The sequence below is a fragment of the Heptranchias perlo genome, chromosome 7 (genome assembly GCF_035084215.1).
Source record: "Heptranchias perlo isolate sHepPer1 chromosome 7, sHepPer1.hap1, whole genome shotgun sequence".
Lineage (NCBI taxonomy): Eukaryota > Metazoa > Chordata > Chondrichthyes > Hexanchiformes > Hexanchidae > Heptranchias > Heptranchias perlo.
The window spans coordinates 93,139,356-93,161,840 of NC_090331.1; the positions used below are offsets into that span (position 1 = coordinate 93,139,356).

At 42.8% G+C, this 22,485-nt stretch overlaps 1 long non-coding RNA gene across 1 annotated transcript in view; it reads left to right on the forward strand.

The window, feature by feature from the left end:
- The first annotated feature begins 931 nt into the window (after positions 1–931).
- Positions 932–22,485, forward strand: part of LOC137323962 (uncharacterized) — a 39,587-nt gene continuing 18,033 nt past the window's right edge. Inside the window, exons 1-2 of the long non-coding RNA XR_010963479.1 lie at positions 932–1,128; positions 9,001–9,125. This is a non-coding gene — a long non-coding RNA (uncharacterized lncRNA). The remainder of the gene's footprint in view (positions 1,129–9,000; positions 9,126–22,485) is intronic.

Genomic DNA, 22,485 nt, shown 5'->3' on the forward strand with positions numbered 1-22,485 from the left:
GGCCTCAGGTTTAACGTCTCATCCAAAAGGCGGCACCTCCGACAGTGCAGCACTCCCTCAGTACCGCACTGGAGGTCAGTCTGGATTATTTGCTCAAGTCTCTATAGAGTGGGGCTTGAACCGACAATCTTCTAACTCAGAGGTGAGAGTGCTACCAACTCAGCCATGGCTGACACTGTTCCAGGTTTAATCCCTGGTCTGTGCTATTGGTAAACTGATATTACCTAGTGTGGCAGTAGGTAGGACATTACAAGTAGCCCCAATGCCACTGGAGTATGGAGGACAACATTCAGTCAGTTTTCCATTTCTGTCCCTTTCGCTGAAAAGAACTGTGTAGGTGTCAGTGGAGATCGCAATCAGACTCAGTCCCCTGATATTCAACGTCCAGGCTCACACACATAGAATGGCCATTTGAATGAAATGCTAAAATGCTGGCAGAGTCTGTGAAACTGTACCTCAACGTAAGCCACTGCCTTTACAGAGAAAGAAGAAAATTGATGAAAAACCAAACCCATAGCAAGCACACAAAGCTTGTAATTGGATATAAGTTTCTAATTAGCATGATGCACAGTAGACTGTGTCTGTACCATTCACTATCTTGCTGTTTTGCTTGTGGTAGTGAGACTTTCTCCACTACTCAGTAATTAACTGGTATCCACTTTAAACTGCTAACTTTGTCACCAGCACTGAATGTATTAAAAGGACCGTACATGATGATAGTTACTAAATACTGAACGTGACTAAGAGTAGGGTTAATAGTGAGATTAACCTACACAAGAGTAGGATGTGTGGGCAGGGTGTCTAGTCGGGAATATTTTTTTCACCAGCAGTACTTTATGTGGGTTAAAATACTGTAAATGTGAGAAGAAGAAAGCTTCAATAAATTTAAAGTTGATAGTACATCTGTTAAGAAATACAAGTTGGCAAAAGTTTTCTACTGGATAAGATCATGAGCTTCTTTCAGTTTGCATGACTTGAAGCTGCCTGGTTAATGTGGTTAGGTCTTTCAGTAGATGCAATGCCTGGGATCGTCATTATCACTGGGACACTGTCAACCGGAAGGAAAAGTTTCGAAATGACTTTGAACTGTGGAGAAAGGAATAAGCGCATTAGAACAATGAAGCAACGGTAAGATGCGATTTAATCTATATTACAGTATCTGTATTTTCCACATGTAAAAAAACCCGAGCTCTTAAAACGCAAAGAGAAACAGAGACTGCAAAGAATACTACTGCAAATAAGCTGAGGATGGTTGCGCTGTGAGAGTTACTTTCGCGTGGTGACATGGGTTTGGTAGCTAGGTATACAGGAAGGGCTATACTCCAAAAAGCATCTCTTATCATTTTCTTCAGAACACAATTGCTGCACAATTCACATCAGGATAGACATGGTTGTGTTTACAATAAGAATAATCATTTATCTACTCCTTATATGCTCACAAGCAACATATTCATCTTTCAGCAAGGCTTTTGTCAATATAAGCACTGGTTCATTACCAATTTTGCACTTATTCAAAACTTTAAAAACTATGCAATTATTTCCATTCAAATTATAGCTACCAGTAAAATAAGGGCATTAGGTGACATTGGAACTCAAGAGTGATGTGAGTGATCTTCTGAACAATTTTCACTGCAGTGAGCCGTTAATGATGTCACATTCCCTTGGCTCAGTAGCCTCAAAAAGGAATATTTCTTCCTTTCCTTTACATACCATCGTTGTTCAATGGGAGGGGGGTTAGGAGAAATGTCTTTATGCAGTGGGTTGGGAGTAGTTGAGGCAGAGACCACTGTGCCTTTTAAGGCAAGTTGGGTGAATATTTGAGGCAGAGGGAGGGATGGGAGGGAGTGGGGCAGTAGGATTAGTTTTGGATTATTCTAGGAAAGAACCAGCTGAAAAGCCTCCTTCTGTGCTATAAACATCTATGGTTCTGTGGACCTCTCTCTTCCCTCCCCTCAGGACAAACACCATTTGATGGCTGCTCCTCAATTGTTTTCCCTATTCTTCCATCTTTCACTGTAGTTGGTAGGCTTTCTGCTCAGTGCTTATTCACTGCCTTCTGCCACCATTAGGCTTTATTTTGTTGATCTCACAAGACAAAATAGCTCTACCAATCTCAATCAGCCAAAGCAAACTGTGCATTCATGCATTAAAGCCACCGATATTCACTCTCAACTGCAGTTCATGATGTTTTTCAGACTTTAACATCATTTGTTACCTCCAATGGGGCCTCAACACATGACTGCATTGTCTCCTAGAGGCAAAGTTTCAAGGCCAATCACACTCCTTAGTTCTCTGCTCTCTATAAGTTTGCAGTTAGTGCACCCCTTGAATTCGGATGGAATTTACCCAGCAAAGTGAACTTTTGAACATAACATTCATCTTTCAAAATTAAGGTTATTCAAAGGTACTCCACAGCAACCTTCAATAAGAAGACATTCTGGTCAAAAGCAAATGCAGCAGTTCCCAAAAGCCTATCTTTCTTTTGGGAAGGAAGATTTCTACATTGCTTTTCATCCTCAGGATTTTCCAAATAATTACAGCACAGAGAAGTAACTTCTAATCCTGCCAAAGCTAATCCTACACAGGTGAGGAACCTTGAGAATTTGTACGTGACCCAATCAATCTCCTTCAGGGCTCTTCATCCCTTAGAAATGGAACTGGAATTTAATATGTTGATATAGATTGAGCTCTTTAATATTGTATTGGTAGGGTTAATGACTGCTACAAAGAAATAATTCCTCCTCCATCCTGCCCCCAATGGATAATGGCAATTGGTGGATAATCAAAATTCCAGTTGCACTGCTCCTTACAGAGGATCAGGGAGAGAGGGGCATTGATTAGGTGTAGGGAGCAATGAGAGAGAGAGGGGCATTGATTAGGTGTAGGAAGCAGTGAGAGAGGGAGGCACTGATCAGTGCAGGGAGCAGTGAGAGAGAGGGAGGCATTGATCAGCTGTCGGGAGCAGTGAGAGAGGGAGGCACTGATCAGCTGTAGGGAGCAGTGAGAGAGGGAGGCACTGATCAGCTGTAGGGAGCAGTGAGAGAGGGAGGCAATGATCAGCTGTAGGGAGCAGTGAGAGAGGGAGGCACTGATCAGCTGTAGGGAGCAGTGAGAGAGGGAGGCACTGATCAGCTGTAGGGAGCAGTGAGAGAGGGAGGCACTGATCAGCTGTAGGGAGCAGTGAGAGAGGGAGGCACTGATCAGCTGTAGGGAGCAGTGAGAGAGGGAGGCACTGATCAGCTGTAGGGAGCAGTGAGAGAGAGGGAGGCACTGATCAGCTGTAGGGAGCAGTGAGAGAGGGAGGCACTGATCAGCTGTAGGGAGCAGTGAGAGAGAGGGAGGCACTGATCAGCTGTAGGGAGCAGTGAGAGAGGGAGGCACTGATCAGCGGTAGGAAGCAGTGAGAGAGGGAGGCACTGATCAGCTGTAGGGAGCAGTGAGAGAGGGAGGCACTGATCAGCTGTAGGGAGCAGTGAGAGAGAGGGAGGCACTGATCAGCTGTAGGGAGCAGTGAGAGAGGGAGGCACTGATCAGCTGTAGGGAGCAGTGAGAGAGAGGGAGGCACTGATCAGCTGTAGGGAGCAGTGAGAGAGGGAGGCACTGATCAGCTGTAGGAAGCAGTGAGAGAGGGAGGCACTGATCAGCTGTAGGGAGCAGTGAGAGAGGGAGGCACTGATCAGCTGTAGGGAGCAGTGAGAGAGGGAGGCACTGATCAGCTGTAGGGAGCAGTGAGAGAGAGGGAGGCACTGATCAGCTGTAGGGAGCAGTGAGAGAGGGAGGCACTGATCAGCTGTAGGAAGCAGTGAGAGAGAGGCAATGATTCGGCAGGGGGATGGGCACCAGAATAAAATATTAAAAAGGACAAACAAAGTGCACAGGGGACTGGCAGAGATAAATGGCACCAAAGTACAGAATAGTTCAGAAATAGAAAGGATCAAACAGGGGGCAAATGTGAGGCAATCTAAGATGAGTTTGGAGTGCATGTGCGTAAATGTACATTGTGCGGTAAATAAGGTTGGTGAGCTGCAGGCACAAGACGCTACATGGGACGATGATACAGTGGCAATAACAGAGGCCTGGCTCAAAGAAGGGGAGGATTGGGTACTTAATATTCCGGACTACAGGGTATTCAGGAAAGATAGGGAAGGAAAGAAAGGAGGAGAGTGGCAGTATTGATCAAATAAACTATTATAGCACTGGAAAGGGATGATATAGTTGAGGGGTCAAAGACAGAATCTATTCGGTTAGAATTAAAGGACAATAGAAGAGCCATTACGCTACTGGGGGTAGACTATAGGCCACCGAATAGTGGAAAGGAGATAGAAGAGCAAATTTTCAGGCAAATCACAGAAAGGTGCAAGAACTATAGAGTAATGATAATGGGGGACTTCAATTATCCCAATATAGACTGGGATAGTAACATTGTAAAGGGCAAAGAGGGGGAGGAATTCCTGAAATGTATACAGGAGAACTTTCTTGATTAGTGTGTTTCCAGCCTAATGAGGAAGGAAGCAATGCTGGATCTCGTTCTGGAGAATGAAGTGGGGCAAGTGGAGCATGTTTCAATGGCGGAGCATTTGCGGAACAGTGATCATAATATCATTAGGTTTAAAATAGTTATGGAAAAGGACAAGGAACAATCAAGCATAAAAATATTTAACTGGAGGAGGGCTAATTTCAGTGAGTTAAAATGAGATCTTACCCTGGTGGATTGGAATCAAAAATTGGTAGGTAAAACAGTAATTGAACAATGGGAGGCCTTCAAGGAGGAGATGGCTTGGGGACAGAGTAGACACATTCCCATGAGGGGGAAAGGAAGGACATCTAAAGCTAGAGCTCCCTGGATGACTAAAGATATAGAGATTAAAATGAAACAGAAAAAGGAGGGTTATGATAAATGTATGTTTCATAATTCAGTAGAGAACAAAGCTGAATACAGAAAGTACAAAGGAGATCTAAAAAAGGGAATAAGAGGGGCAAAAAGAGAGTATGAGAATAGATTAGTGGTTAACATAAAAGGGAACCCATTAGTCTTTTATAAACATATAAATAGTAAAAGGGTAGTCAAAGGAAGGGTGGAGCTGATTAGGGACAAAAAAGATCTTCTTATGGAGGCAGATGGCATGGCTGAGGTACTAAATGAATACTTTGAATTCACTAGAAAAGAGGATGCTGCATTGTGGCAGTAAAGGAGGAGGTAGGAGCTATATTGGATAGGATAAAAATAGATAAAGAGGAGGTACTTAAAAGGTTGGCAGTACTCAAAGTAGAAAAATCACCCAGTCCGGATGGGACGCATCCTAGGTTACTGAGGGAAGTAAGGGAAGAAATTGCAGAGGCTCTTGCCACAATCTTCCAATCCTCCTTAGATATGGGGTGGTACCAGAGGACTGAAAAATTGCAAATGTTACAATCCTGTTCAAAATAGGGGTGAGGGATAATCCCAGCAATTACAGGTCAGTCAGCCTAACGTCAGTGGTGGGGAAACTTTTAGAGATAATAATTCAAGACAAAATTAATTGGCACTTGGAAAAGTATGGGCTAATAAATGAAGGTCAGCATGGATTTGTTAAAGGAAAATCATATTTGACTAACTTGATTGAGTTCTTTGATGAAGTAACGCAAAGGGTTGATGAGGGTAGTACGGTTGATGTGTATATGGACTTTCAAAAGACATTTGATGAAATGCCACGTAATAGACTTGTAAGCAAAATGAAAGCCCATGGGATTAAATGGACAGTGGCAGCATGGCTAAGGAACAGAAAGCAGAGAGTAGTGGTGAACGGTTGTTTTTCAGACTGGAGGAAAGTATACAGTGGTATTCCCCAGGGGTCGGAATTAGGACCATTGCTCTTTTTGATATATATTAATGACCTGGGCTTGGGTATAGAGAGTATAATTTCAAAGTTTGCAGATGACACAAAATTCGGGAATGCAGTATACAATGTGAAGGGCAGTAACAGACTTCAGGAGGATATAGACAGACTGGTGAAAGGGGCAGACACATGGCAGATGAAATTTAACACAGAGAAGTGTGAAGTGATGCATTTTGGTAGAAAGAATGAGGAGCGGGAATATAAATTAAATGGTACAATTTTAAAGGAGGTACAGGAACAGAGAGAGCAGGGGTGTATGTACACAAATGTTTGAAGGTGGCAGGACAAGTTGAGAAGTCTGTTAAAAAAGCATATGGGATCCTGAGCTTTATTAATAGAGGCATAGAGTACAAAAGCAAGGAAGTTATGCTAAACCTTAATAAAACATTGGTTAGGCCTCAGCTAGAGTGTTGTGTTCAATTCTGGGCATCACACTTTAGGAAGGGTGCAGAAGAGGACACAGAATAGATTTACTAGAATGGTTCCAGGTATGAGGGACTTCAGTTATGTGGAGAGACTGGAGAAGCTGGGGTTGTTCTCCTTAGAGCAGAGAAGATTAAGAGGAGATTTGATAGAGATGTTCAAAATCATGTCCGGTTTTGATAGAGTAAATAAGGAAAAACTGTTTCCAATGGCAGAAGGGTCGGTAACCAGGGGACACAGATTTAAGTTAATTGGCAAAAAAAACAGAGGCGACATGAGGAGACATTTTTTTACACAGAGAGTTGTTATGATCTGGAATGCGCTGCCTGAAAAGGTGGTGGAAGCAGATTCATTAGCAAATGTCAAAAGGAAATTGGATAAAAACTTGAAAGGGAAAACATTTGCAGGGCTATGGGAAAGAGCAGGGGATTGGGACTAATTGGATAGCTCTTTCAAATAGCTGGCATAGGCATGACGGGCCAAATGGCCTTCTCCTGTGCTGTAACATGCTATGATACTATGATCAGCTGCAGGGAGCAGTGAGAGGGAGGGGAACTGATCAGATATAGGGACCAGTGAGAGAGAGAGAGAGAGAGGCATTGGTCAGCTGTAGGGAGCAGTGAGAAAGAGAGGGGCACTAATCAGTTGTATTGTGCAGGGAGAGTTCTGATCAGTGCCTCTGTCTCTACTCCCTACAGCTGATCTACTGTATATTTATTAATCAACAAGTTTTTTTTTATCCCAGCTGTCGGGAGTAGAGGCTTGGGAGAATAATAAAAAAGTTACATGGGATCTGTAAGGCTGCCACCTGGAATGATCCTCATTCCTTTAGCAAAAGCTTGCCTTCATCAGCAAAAGAGGTTATCATGTTTTGTAGGTCAATCCTGGATGCGGGCTTTTGGGCAACAATAAAGGGTAAACCCACCTCCTAAATTAACACGACTGGGAGCGAAAGATAACTGACTGAGGAAAAGAGATAATTATCACTGGTAGAGTCTTCCTCATTCTTTGAGTAATTTAACCCATACCAGACTCAGCCTTCAGTCTTCCATACAATCATATGTGGGCACCTTACTAACCCTTTCACCGAAGTGGATGAAAAAAGGATATATACATGATGCAGGAAAGGGGCTGGAGGTATCTCGAGAAAAGATTTCCTCTGTGTTCAGTATCACAAAATTGTAAACCCATTTATAAAGAATGTGGTTTTGATTTGTTACACGTAAGGACAGATGCTATGCTCCCACACTAGACCGTGCCTGGAAATAGAGCTGTAACATAGTAACTCCAATTTTGTGCCTGGCACTTGTGTGTAACAAGGCTCCACACCGGCAGGGCCATTTCAGTACTCATGTGTAATTAAATTGTAATAACATTCCTTAAAAACAGGTTGACGATTTTGTTAACGCAAAGGGGAAATCTTTCTCACATGTAACATGAAAATCTTAAATGAATCACGTCCCTATGATTTCCCTGTTTGGATGAATGACCTTATCATATAAGCCATGATGTGGAGATGCCGGTGATGGACTGGGGTGGACAAATGTAAGGAATCTTACAACACCAGGTTATAGTCCAACAAATTTATTTTAAAATCACAAGCTTTCGGAGATTATCTCCTTCGTCAGATGATTGAATGATTGGTGTGATGCTGTCCCAACATCGTATAAGATATGCGATTTGAGAACCTTTTCATTCAATCATCTGACGAAGGAGATAATCTCCGAAAGCTTGTGATTTTAAAATAAATTTGTTGGACTATAACCTGGTGTTGTAAGATTCCTTACACTTATCATATAAGAAATGGAGTAGACCTCTTTTCAAATAATTAAAGTAAGGCTCCTACCATGCTTTAATTTTTACTCATTATTAAGATGTGGTGTGAATGTAATAGTTGCAAACCTCACAAAGACTCGTGGGTTACAACTTCCTGACTTGACACTTTGCAGTTCTTTGCAGGAGCCCATTGCTGTTTTACAACGAGATAAATTCATTATATCAATGAATGTCCCAGTGTGTTTAATGCTGCAGTAGGGGGGACAAAGTACTGATTAAAAACACACGTCCTATTTCAAGATAAAACAAAGATTGGAACATTTATTATGATCGCAGGTAGATAGTGAGGCAACAACAGGGTTCATTCTAGGAATGGGGCCTTTAAATACACAGTGATATTGACTGTCAACCAGGAGAATTCAATTCCCAACCAATGCATTGTCATAACTCACTGAGATTTTCAATAAAACAAGACATGGCAATTGCAACAGTTGTTCTTTCCTATTTACAGCTGCATTTCCTTGTAAAACTTCAGCTTGGCACAATTTTGTTTGATGCCCAGCATAAACCAGGCAGGTGTGTAAACTGCCCTGTATGATTTGACCCCTCCGATCTAGGGTTGCCAACCTTCCAGGATTGTCTTGGAGTCTCCGGGAATTAAAGATAAATCTCCCGGACGCCGCTGCGAGCAACATCCAAGAGAAAAATCATCGGGACATAAAAAGAAATTGTGATTTTTTAAAATTTTCTTTGAACACTTTCGTTTATTAGTTCTAAAAATATTGGAGATGGAGGAAAAAAGGCTGTTTGACCAGGCGGGGCGGTTGGGTGTGGAAGGTCGTGTGATGAAACCTCCAAGCAGAGTTGGCATCCCTCCGATCCCGGTGCCTTCTTGCAGGTCCCAACATTAATCTGTTCCTTTTAGCAGGCAAGTGGGACAACTAGCGGAAGGCAGCAGGTCGTGCTCCGATAACGTCATCTTGATCCCAGGCCTGCTCGGGGAAGCCCAGCTGGTTTGTCTGTCAGGCCAAACCTGTCAGAAGAGGCGCAGTAAGTGAAGTTTCTTTCATTTTTGTATTTTTTCCTCTTGTGAACCAGTCTCCTCTGGGCCCCATAAGGAAACCTCGGGCCTCTTCTTGCCGCAGGGGACCATTCAATCAGTCACTGACTCCGATCGTGTAAATGAAGCTCGGGTGTTGAAATCTCCCGAGCCTCAAGCTGCAGAGAGATGGACGGCCAAGTATCCACCTCAACCCCAGGACGCTCCATCCTCTTGTCCTTAAAATCGTCCCCGAGATGTCTCATTGGAAGGAAAAATAGAAAATTGAAGCCATGTCAGTTTAAACTATTCTTCTTGCTGATTTTCTCGCCATGTCTTCTCCCAGATATGTTCATTCTTTGCTGAGGTGCAGTTCCACACTGTCGCCAGTCACCCCCTAGAGCTTGGCGAAATGGCCACTTATGTAATCTTTGACACTCAGGGGGTGAATTTCCATGAGGTTTCTCCCGACTGTCTGCCATGACTTCAGCAGAAGAGCCACAAAAATGGCCCGGCCCCTCCCTATCTCTGTGGCCTCCTCCAACCCTATAACCCACTGCAATCTCTACGTTCGTCCAATTCTGGTGCCTTGTGCATCCCCGATTTTCATTGTCCACTATTTGGGTTCAGTTGCCTAGGCCATAAGCTCTGGAATTCCCTCCCTAAACCTTTTCACCTCTCTACCTCTCTCTCCTCTTTTAAGATGCTCCTTAAAATCTACCTCTTTGACCAAGCTTTTGGTCGCCTGTCCTAATGTCTCCTTATGTGGCTTGGTGTCAAATTTTGTCTGATAATCGCTCCTGTGAAGTGCCTTGGGACATTTCACTATGTTAAAGGCGCTATATAAATGCAATTTGTTGTTGTTGTTGTTGTTGTTGTTGTTGTTGTTGTTGTGAATCAACGTAAATTTGCTCTGGGGTTTCTACGACTCTTCCATGGAAGTTGTGGGAGACGAGCGGGAGAACCCCCATGGAAATTCAAAGTGTCAAAGATTACAGAATCTGTGGCAGAATCTTCTGCCCTCTGGGTAGAGAACTCACGTAGAAGGAAGGGAGAAAACAAAGCATAAAATGTATGTAGGGGAGGAATCAATAATCCATTTCGCCTTTCCTATGTTCCTCACAAGAGTATTAAGGGTTACAGAACCAAGGCAGGTAGATGGAGTTAAGATACAGATCAGCCATGATCTAATTGAATGGCAGAACAGGCTCGAGGGGCTGAATGGCCTACTCCTATTGCTATGTTCCTATCTACTTTCTACTAAATTACATTTCAAATGGGAGTCCCTTTTCAAATATCCAGCCATTAAAATGGAGTATAAGGAACCTAATACACATTTTGTTTCTCCCTGCATACTTTTGTTTAACTGATGAAAACCAATGACATAATCCAGGGAGCAGTCTTGGTGGAATTACTGAGCTCGTCAGCGTGAGGATGCTGGAAACCTGAAACAAAAACAGAAAACGCTGGAAAACAGCTCAGGCCGCATCTGTGGAGAGAGAAACAGAGTTAACGTTTCAGGGTTGATGAAACATTAAATCTGTTTCTCTCTCTCCACAGATGCTGCCTGACCCGCTGAGTGTTTTCCAGCATTTTCTGTTTTTTATTTCACTTTTTCCTACGTTAGAAAGCTAAAGTGAATATTCTACAATCCACTAGCTTAATTTATCAGCCAGGTAAAAAAAAATAAATCACTGAAGCTTTACTAACTATGTATCTTTGTAACTTAAATGAGCTTACGTGGGCTGAGGCAATTATCATTTCCCCGATCTGGCCTCTGACTTCATCGACTTGCTAACCTATGTTAATGATATCGTCTGACACCAGTCATGGAGCCTGTTTGTGTAAATGCAATTTTGATCTGTTTTATGTGTGTGTAGGCACTGTCAGCCTCTCGTGCTGTGTTTTTAAAGGTTAATGGGTGTGGGGTACAACACCTGCTAGCAACGGCTCTCTGTTTGCCCCCAAGAGAATTATATTTTTTGTTCTTTTGTAGTTAATCTCCTAGAATCTTTGATAATCCTTTGTCTGGATTTTTGCCCTTCAGAGCATTTAGTGGTGACCCAGCTATCACTGTGGCAGGATGAGAATTTACAAATTCTCTGGCCAGACGGGGGGTGGGCTTTTCTCTACTACTGGTGACACCTGGGTAAACCATCAAGTTCACAAATTTATACATATATATGGTTTGCATTTTTTCTTTTATTTGCTTATCAAAGTGAAGGTTGTTACTTTCTATTTCAGACAGCCAGTGTCAGCGACAAGTAGTCCCAGTTCAGGTTCAGTACAGGTTAGGTACAGAGTAAAGCTCCCTCTACACTGTCCCATCAAACACTCCCAGGGCAGGTACAGCACGGGTTAGATACAGAGTAAAGTTCCCTCTACACTGTCCCATCAAACACTCCCAGGGCAGGTACAGCACGGGTTAGATACAGAGTAAAGCTCCCTCTACACTGTCCCATCAAACACTCCCAGGGCAGGTACAGCACGGGTTAGATACAGAGTAAAGCTCCCTCTACACTGTCCCATCAAACACTCCCAGGGCAGGTACAGCACAGGTTAGGTACAGAGTAAAGCTCCCTCTACACTGTCCCATCAAACACTCCCAGGGCAGGTACAGCACGGGTTAGATAGAGAGTAAAGCTCCCTCTACACTGTCCCATCAAACACTCCCAGGACAGGTACAGCACGGGTTAGATACAGAGTAAAGCTCCCTCTACACTGTCCCATCAAACACTCCCAGGGCAGGTACAGAACGGGTTAGATACAGAGTCAAGTTCCCTCTACACTGTCCCATCAAACACTCCTAGCTCAGGTACAGCACGGGTTAGATATAGAGTAAAGCTCCCTCTACACTGTCCCATCAAACACTCCTAGCTCAGGTACAGCATGGGTTTGATACAGAGTAAAGCTCCCTCGACACTGTCCCATCAAACACTCCCATGGCAGGTACAGCATAAGTTAGATACAGAGTAAAGCACCCTCTACTCTGCTCAACAATGTGGTACAATTCCCTGCTACCTCAGTGTGGCACATTTTCTATTTCCTGCACTAACTATTCTTAGGCCTGTTCTGAGTTGGATTGCAAACCAGTGACAAATTAGGAGCAGTTTTGTGTTGTGGGTTCAGGCCACTTAGGAACTGGATTGAGACTGTCCAAGTCCATTTCACAAAGGATCCTGACAAAGAACAGGTCCTCATCCTATCAGGATTGGCTTTGAATGCTGGGACCCAGAGGTAACAGGCCAATGCCTAACTCACAATACACTCAATATAAGTTTTGAAAATGATGGGGATGAATTGGGCTGCAGCGCAAAACAGACGACAGTGAATCGGCTGCTTGTTTTACACTCAGCTACACCCTATTTTCTTTTCCATTGACTTTGCGCTACCTATATGGGCATGCTTTTCTTTTGTATCGACGTTAGACACCAATTTCCTGAGAGCCGGCATAATGGTACTTTGTGTCATTTTGAGTGATATTACAATATGTCACTTTACATGGCTTTTGAGGTAACATCTTCACCGTTTGGGCGGTATTCTGATGGTGTGGATCGCCCAACCGTAATAGAACCTGCCTGATTTCCATTCCACTGAAAATTGGATGGGTTCTATATTGGGCGGACAATCTGATCTGCTAGATCAGGTGTTCATGGTAAAAATCTAACCCATGGTATTATTATGTAAAATGAATGGAAAAACTTGAATTTATATAGCAGCTTTCGCATCCTCAGCACAAAAGTGTTTCGCAACTAATGAAGTACTTTTTGAAGTGTAGTCACTGTTGCTATGAGAGATATGGCCAGTTTATTCTGTTTTGATGATTCAGGTTGAGGAATGAATGTGGCCAGGACACGGGAAAACCCCCTGCCCTTCTTTGAATAGCACCATGGGATCTCTTACATCCATCTGAACAGGCAGATTTAGTGATTATGTTACTGGAAGTAGTAATCTAGAGGTCTGGACTAATAATCCAGAGAACGTGAGTTCAAATCCCATCATGACAATTTGAGAATTTGACTTGAGGGCAGGTTTGCTTCCCTAAAGTGAACCATGGGTTAGATTTTTACCATGAACACCTGATCTAGCAGATCAGATTGCCCGCCCAATATAGAACCCGTCCAATTTTCAGTGGAATGGAAATCAGGCAGGTTCTTTTACGGTCGGGCGATCCACACCATCAGAATACCGCCCGAATGGTGAAGATGTTACTTCAAAAGCCATGTAAAGTGACATATTGTAATATCCAACTGGTTCACTAAACTGGTTCACGTTAGGGAAGAAAACCTGCCGTCCTTACCCGGTCTGGCCTATACATGACTCCAGTCCCACACCAATGTGGTTGACTCTTAACTGCCCTTTGAAGTGGCCTAGCATGCCCCTCAGTTGTATCAATACTGCTAGAAAGAAAAACAAGAATCAAATCGGACTGACCACTCGGCTGCGACCTAAGCATCGAATTCGGACACGACAAAGACACACCTAGCCCAGTCGACCCTTCAAAGTCTTCCTCACTAACATCTGGGGACTGATGTCCCCCCTTCCCCCTTCTTTCTCTCTCGCGGCTCAGTGGGTAGCACTCTCGCCTCTGAGTCAGAATGTTGTGGGTTCAAGCTCCACTCTGGAGACTTGAGCATAAAATCTAGGCTGACACTTCAGTGCAGTACAGAGGGAGTGCTGCACTGACGGAAGTGCCATCTTTTGTCAGATGTTAAACTGAGGCTCCATCTGCCCTCTCAATTGGATGTAAAAGATCCCAAGGCACTATTTCAAAGAACAGCAGGGGAGTTCTCCCTGTGTCCTGGCCAATATTTATCCCTCAACCAACAACTAAAAAAACAGATTTTCTGGTCATTATCAAATTGCTGTTTATGGGACCTTGCTGTGCACAAATTGGCTGCCACGTTTCCTACATTACAACAGTGACTACACTTCAAAAGTACTTCATTGGCTGTAAAGTGCTTTGGGACATCCCGAAGTCATGAAAGGCTCTATATAAATGCAAGTCTTTCTTTCTTCTCTTCCGGTCACCCCCTCTCCCTCCTGATCACTTCTCCCCCTATCTCGGTCACCCCACCTCCTTTGCAAATGCTTCTCCCCTCTCCCAGGACCTATCCGAGCGTCGCTGCTGGCAACACAACGGCCCAAAACTGAAATCCTCTTCACCGGCGAGCTGCCTGGGGACATGCAGCAGGCAAAAATTCTTGCAAGAGTTTTGCAAAGATGCAAAGATTTTAAACACATTGGGCCCAAAACAGTGCTGTGGGACACTGCCTTATGAACACTTAATGCTTTAGACAGAAAACCCTTCCTCTGCTATTTTAGAAGAGGCATTAACCCATTTAAAATAAAAGTGAGGGCTTTTCAGACAAACCCGTTAAGCATTCATACACTGGCATCGCAGAGTCATTTCAGGCCCAATGTGTTATTTATAGCTTATTCTATGTATTGTGGAAACTAACACAGGTCATTGTCAATGAGAATACAGTGAATATTCTTGGGGCGATTTTATGAATTTGCAATGGCAATAGGAAGCCTCGCCCACTAGATGTGCATATTAGGAAACCACTGCTGCTCTGCCCAATATCTTCCATCTGAGTAATTGAGGGAAACGTGCCCATGATTTGCCAATATGTGCGCCTGATAGCCAAAGCTTACCACTGACAACGCAGACGGAAATCCCGCCCTTTCATGAAATAACTATAGTTACTAACAACCATATGAAAATGACACACGGGTAAAGACCAACAGGCTCATCCGGCCTATTACACTGTTGTGACGCCTCACAATACATACTCTCTACATTCACCAGGATCCATGTACTCTCCAGATAAAAGCCCAGGCTAATTAAGGAAAAAAAACACTGGAAAATTCCTTTTCAACCCCCTTATGCAATCAAAGATAGTCCAGGAGACGACATAGACACTAATATATATTACAGGATACCTACCTCTTGTACGAGGTGATCTCCGCCCCAGCCAGAAACAGGTCCAGCTCTCACTTGGACGAATTCAGCGAATCAGCATCCACAATATGAGCTGGCAGCCTAGTCCGCAGGTCGACCATTCTGTGGGGAAAGAAGAACCACCTAACATCTAACCTAGTTCTGCACTAACATAAATTATAAGTCCTCTCTGACCTATCCAATTCAAATAATTGGTCTACAAGAATTAGGAGACGCAATATAAACTAAATGGTACAACTTTAAAGGGGGTAAAGGAACAGAGATTCCTGGGGGTGTATGTACACAAATCTTTGAAGGAGGCAAGACAAGTTGAGAAGGCTGTTAAAAAAGCACGTGGGATTCTGGGCTTCATTAATAGAGACATAGAGCAAGGAAGTTATGCTAAACCTTCATAAAACATTGGTTGGACGTCAGCTGGAGTATTGTGTTCAATTCTGGGCACTATACTTTAGGAAGGATGTCAAAGCCTTTAAGAGAATGCAGAAGAGATTTACTAGAATGGTACCAAGGATGAGGGACTTCAGTTGTGTGGAGAGACTGGAGAAGCTGGGGTTGTTCTCCTTACAGCGGAGAAGATTTGATAGAAATGTTCAAGATCATGAACGGTTTTGATAGAGTAAATAAGAAGAAACTGTTGGGATTAAGGGATTAATTGGATAGCTCTTTCAAGGAGCCTGCACAGGCACGATGGGCCAAATGGCCTCCTTCTGTGCTGTAACATACTATGATGCTATTATGATACATAAACACAATCTAGTCCCTTCCTTATTTTATAAACGTCAATCAAATCACCCCTCAGTCTACACTTCTCTAAAGTATAGAGACCCAGCTCATTAAGCCTACCTGGGTAACTGAGGTATTTTAAACTGGGAATTAATCTTGTAACCCTCCTCTGCACCCTTTCCAAAGCCTCAATATCGACCACCCTGTAAGGAGGCCAAAACTGGGCACAGTATTCTAACTGAGACCTAACCAAGGTCTTGTATGTGGAAAAAAATGGTATGCTTTGTTTTATAGTGAATTGTCCTGTCAATACAATCATGAACCCTGTTCGCTTTAGTTATCGCTTCATGGCATTGGTCATGAACTTTTAGAGATTGAGCGCTAAAACAGCCAGATCACTTTCTTTCACCTGTCTTTAGTTATTTTCCCTGTAGGGTTTTCGTATGTTTAGCATTTGACCTGCCCACATACATAACACTACACTTTTCTAAGTCAAACATAATTTACCAAACACGGGCCCAATCACTTATCATACCCAGATTTGCCTGTAGTAGTCAAGCATCCCCTACAGTCCTAACTCTCATACATATCTTGGTGGCCTCTGCAAACTTGCAGATCATTTCCCCAACACCTGCACCTAGATCATTAAATAGCAAAGGTCCTAACATTGATCCCTGAGAGACACTATTGGTACCAGTCTCCAAGCAGATCCAGATCCAGTGACAGCGGAATACTACCTCCAGGCATTCAACCAATTCTCAATCCACCACAGCAGATTCCTTACTCAATTTATATAACGTTTTGTACTCATCGGATTAGGGTACCAGTGCTACATAAAAGAATACGTTTCCATTTTCTTGCACCCACTGTCAACATCAAGCACACCCGGGTCAAGAATATTGCTGCTGAATACAGAGTAAATCCCCCACTACTCTACCCCTGCAACGTGCCTTAACTCTAACCTCAGAATACTACCTACACTGCACCACACTGACAACTGATTCCCACATCAGCCACAATGATACTGGCAGTTGAGTGGCAGTCTGTGGTTTGTTTTATGTTGTAGGCCCAGCCCGACTGGGAGCTGGGTCAAGACTGCCGACAGTAATGTCATTAGAACCCTTAAACCTGGCAGAGAGAAGAGGCTTTCATCCCGTCAGTATGGACTGGACATTAACCTAGGCCCCAGAGCAGACCCATTATACTGCTCAATCTGTCATTTCTTTTTTTTTTGTTATTAATTGGAAATAAGATTAATATTGATTAGTTTGAAGGGATTAGTATTTGTTTTACTTGTTCCTCAAGTTCCCACACTCAACCAAAACCTTAACACAAGATAATAGCTTTTCTGTGTACACTATGATATCATTGTTTTCTATGTATCACCATCATCTTGATTATAATTCTAAATACTTTATTCACACTATCTCGGTCTATCAATTTTCAATAGTTCAGTACCTAGATTATGCAGCACAGAAGTGGCACTAACTAGGCCTTTAAAAATGCTGTAATCACCATTCCTGAGATCTTATACTCACTTGTGCATGTACACCCATTACACAATAGCTTATCGTTGTGTCATCCATCTTATCTCCTCTCTATCATGGTTAGAGAAATGGATGACAGTGCTATTCTAGCAACACTTTGGTAAAAGGACATGTCTATCTATGTGTAATTTCCCATCCTGTGAGTTCCTAAACTCAGTCAAGCCTCTAGGGGCAGTAGTGAACAAAGTATGGCAGGGTGGGGAAGTCAGAGGGTGTGGCAACCTCCACTGCTCTTCTGCATGTCCTAGCAGTGGAGTTCAAAACTGGCAGAGATAGAAGCTGGGGAAATAGTGGCCTTGATTACAGAATAGTACATCAAACAAGGGAGGGAAGAAATAAGTTACAAAATAAAGACTCCAATTTTCTTACAAAGCAATAGTTAATGTTTGGTCCAAATTGTCCGAAAACAAATCCTAAAAGTTGCAACACATAAGACGAAACATATTGGAGATTATGATTTGTGGTTAAAATACAAACCACCGTACAAATTAGGATGTATGACTAGCATACACTAAACCTTAAAACTACTTGCTTCAAATTCTGCAAGAAAATGTGCTGTATTTAACACTGGATAGACTATTGAATCCTTGGGGTCCCACTCGTTAAGAGAATACATACATGATAATTGCTACAGCTCAATAGTTACCCACTAATAGTCAGAAGGAACATTCAAAAATGTTTTTTGCTGCACCTCATACTCTTTCATGGGTTACCTGTTACCGATTTCTTTTGTTCCTCCATCGGTGGCCGTGCCTTCAGCTGCCTAGGCCCTAAGCTCTGGAATTCCCTCCCTAAACCTCTCCACCTCTCTCTCCTCCTTTTAGTCGCTCCTTAAAACCTACCTCTTTGACCAAGCTTTTGGTCACCTGTCCTTATGTGGCTCGCTGTCAAATTTTGTCTGATAACGTTCTTGTGAAGCGCCTTGGGACGTTTTACTATGTTAAAGGTGCTATATAAATGCAAGTTGTTGTTGTTACCCCCATGTAGCCAAAGTCAAACTAAAACACTCATTATAGCCATTTTGGTGACATTAAGAACCAGGCAGATTGTGAGTAATAAGGCTCCTGGTACCAGTCCTTCTGGGAAAAATGAGCTCCTTGTACCACAGTGCCCAGCACTGGCCCCCATACATTCAAAAGGAGTGTATGGAGGAAAAGAATGATTCTGGAAGTTCACTGTGCTCTGAAGAGTGACTTAGAAGTGATAGGCTCAGTTTATTCTTTGGTTGGGTCAAATTATTCCTATATTAACAGATAAAATGATTTCCAATTTGTAACCCATACATCAGTAAATCTATAATTTTTTTAAAACTTCATGCAGGAGTATCAAGACATGTACTTTTCTCACATAACAACAGTCACCGCACTTCAAAGGTAATTCACTGTATTAAGCACTGTGAGACATTTTGATGACTTTATACAGTGATGGGTAAATGCAAGTCTTTATTTCAGTAGGAAAGAATGGGAGGGGGGGAGGGGAAGGACATGATTCTAGTATTTAAAATTCTGAAGCAAGTGGTTGGTGAAGACTGGAAAATTCTTTGTCAGGGACCAGAAGCAAAGAACCAGGGGACATAATTATGAGATTAAGGATCTACAGCATGAACATGAGCTGGATAGTTGAGTGGCATTTCTCATTGCTAGGCTCTTTATCTTCTTACCAATTCTTTGTTCAAAGGGCTTCGTGTTTTTTGTATCTGTCAAAAGCCACAAGAGCTGTTACAGCGAAGGACAGCCTGAATGTTTCCTGCTAAATCCAGGTAGTAAATTGTTCTAAATACATCTATTTCAGTCCCAATTTTTGCCCCACTGCTCCACCCACCCCCTTCCCTCCTTCAGTGCTCGCCATCAGTATAGCCTTTGCACATTTAGGTTTTATTTTTGGTACAATCTAAATTCACCGTGACTAAGAAAGTTTTACCAGCATGGCAAAGGAAAAAAAGAGCTGCCTTGTTCCTAAAATACTTTTATATCCCAGTAACTTGAAGTAAATGGGTAATGGCCTAGAAATTTAGGCAAGCCATTTTTGGGTGTATGGGGGGGAACAGGACAATCCCCACCACCCCCCCCCAAGAATGGTAAGGCTGAAGCGCATCTGATATTGGGCTTCAGGCCTTATTTATATCAAGTCGGCAAGCTGCCAAAAGTAACAGGCGATTGAAGGGAGGGCGACCAGGAAGAGGGGAGGCAACCAGGTCAGGAGGTAATATCGGTGACTGCTGGAGATCGGGGGTGAAGGGAGAGCAGTGGCCAGCAGCAGCCCGCGTTCTTTGAATGTGGGGTCAGGAGAAGCACTTCTGCTCCTCCCAGCTCCACATTCAGCGAAGTATTTTTAAACATACTTATTGATTGTGGACTAACAGACCTTGAAGGACCGCCCATTAGGCCACATGTAGACCTGGTTCTCCTGAGTACAGCTTATGCGTGCAGGGCAAACCTATCTTGCAGTGGGGGCCTCAATCAGGCATTAGGCCCCTTATTTGCATATGCAAAGGTCTAACGCCTGTTTCAGGTGTAGGCACTGCAGGTAGATTTATTTTGGCCTTTACAAATATGGCGTGCGCTTTCTGCTCATCATATTGGAGGCTAAGAGGCTGTTTGGTGCACGAAAAATGGGTGCTACACAGCCAAATTTCTAGGCCAATGTTTCTAACTCTTGCAGTTCTGCAACTCAGCCAATTTTAATATAAAATTTACAGAGAAGCTGCAGGAAATCATGAGCTCCTTCGATGCTACTAAAACGTGTTGCTGTGCATACTTTTTTGATATTTGATACTTCTGAAACATAAATTAGATAGGAAACTGAAAAGGGTACTCATGTCTTGTAGTTAATAAAACTCTGAAAGACAGCGTTTTTGGTACTTAGTGGCAGGTCTATTTGATTGGCAGGCAGACAGACAAGTAGGCAAGGGATTGACTTCCATTCTATCCTTTGGCTTATTTGCTGCTGCACCCTATTCATTTTCACAGGGTTTCTCAGTCTGGATTTAAGTGATGTGTGGATTAGTGAGGAGGAGTCTGGAATGTGAGACAGGATGAGGACGTCACTGAGGAAAACAGGAATCCTGTTATACTGGTATGTTAGGCCGCTCCTTTGGAATCGTTTAATTAGTCCCTATCTCTGTAGAACCAAAGAAAATATGAGAGGAATTGTCATGTTGCGGGGTTGGTGGTATTTTTCTAGTGATTTCTGTCTGCAAAGGTTTTCCACTCCTAAAACACTTCAGTCTTAAAGACATCACCCGATGAAGCTTCACAGGAGCGTTATCAAACAAAGTTTGACACCTAGCCATTAAGAAGATAGTAGGACAGGTGACCAGAAGCTTGCTTAAAGAGGTCGGTTTTAATTTATGGTTCGGCTTGGACAGTCCCGGTGGAGCTTCACGTTATCACACAGATGCAAAGTGCAGCTTCTTACCCATTGCAGTTTCACCACACATGTTTTCTAATTGGAGAAAGATCGAGTGAAGGTGAAACCATTCTGATGAAAGATGAACAATTTGCAGGCAAGTCGTCTTGCACTGCTTTTGCCTGCCTCCTGGTGGCCACTTCAGGAAAGATCTGGGAATACTATAAAATGGTGCATGTTTGCACCTGCTAAGCACAAAAATTAAACGATGCAAATTTGTCCCTGGCCTCTATTTACCCTGCAAAAATGTAGCTCACATGTAAATGTCCCAATTTACTGTCTGGCCTTTTTTCAGGGAATACAAGGCAGACAACAAACTTCCAAAGACACTAAGGGGTGAAAAGTTTTAGTAAAAGACTTGCAGCTTGGAAAAATTCAGCTTTGTGCTGCCTTTTATCTCTTTATTTTATATCTGTAGTAAATAAATATGCTGAAAAAACAGAAATTAGCCTTTCCAACCCCATCTGTTTTTATTTTAAACTTTGTAGAACTCATATTCTGCCTTTTATTTCTATATGCAATATATATATTTTCGATAGGAGAGTTAGTCTCACACAAGCTACTACATATCTCCCCTGTACCAGCCCTGGCTGAATTCACACCTATGCTGCAGGCTATTATTGTTCTCAGTCTTCCCCAAGTAACTTGAGGTTGCTTTTGAAGCACAGATTTTGGAACAAGCAATATCATTACACCTCTACACTAAAACTGATCTTTCTCAAATAGATTTTTGAGTCTAATTAGACTTTTTGCAAAGTATTCAGTTTGTAAACATTAAGAACATCCTATTTTACTCTTAAGTCAGTTTAAGATCTTTCAAAGGGACAACTGAATGTCAGTCAGTGCATTATAGGAAAAGAATGTGGAAGGGGAATAAAACAATTTCAATAATTAAAAGAATTTTGAAATATGCCATAAAGTTACAATAAGGTAGGAACTGCATAGAATTATCAGGGCCAGAGTGATCTCCTGGACTAGTTTTGATCATCTGTGGGGATGGGGGGGTAAGAGAGGAATTTCCCAGATTATTTTTTCCCCAAATTGGCCTGGGTTTTTAACAGGTTTTCCACCTGTCTCAGGAGATCACATGGTTTTGGGTGGGGTGGGATGGAGAGTGTATATATTGTGATACACAAGGTATGACAATTGTGTGGGACAGGCTGGAGGACCAGAGGGTCTTTTCCATTCCGTCATTGTTCATATATGTTTGTAAGTTCGTAATTAAAGCTGATTAGCTGAATAAAGGTGCAAATCATAAAAGAAACAGGAATGAGGTAAGTAGCAATAGTATTAACAAGATGGTTGGAATTCCATTGGCTTCCATGCAAGGTGGCATTGTAAATGGTTTGTAAAGATTTTAGGCCACCCAGCCCGCCTAACAGGAACGGGGAGGGTGGGTGGTTAAATCAGCAGTAGAGTACGTACTGCTGCATTCCAGCCCTGCTCTCGACCCCACCACTATCTTAACCATGCGGTTTTCTGAGTCGGCCAAGGCGCCCGCCAGAGGCAAGCAGAGGCCTCATGAATTCATGTAAATCGGGATCATATGACGGGGTTAGGACCCCCCAACGCCATTCTTACACAAAATCGTATGTAATTCTTATGTAAAACCCCGCAGGATTGATCTCTCAAAACCATTGAAGCAGTATTTAAAGGTTGTACTCATCTGCAGGTACTTGGATCATAGGATCTTTGTGCTATTTGGATTGTCAGGAGAGTTTCCAGCTT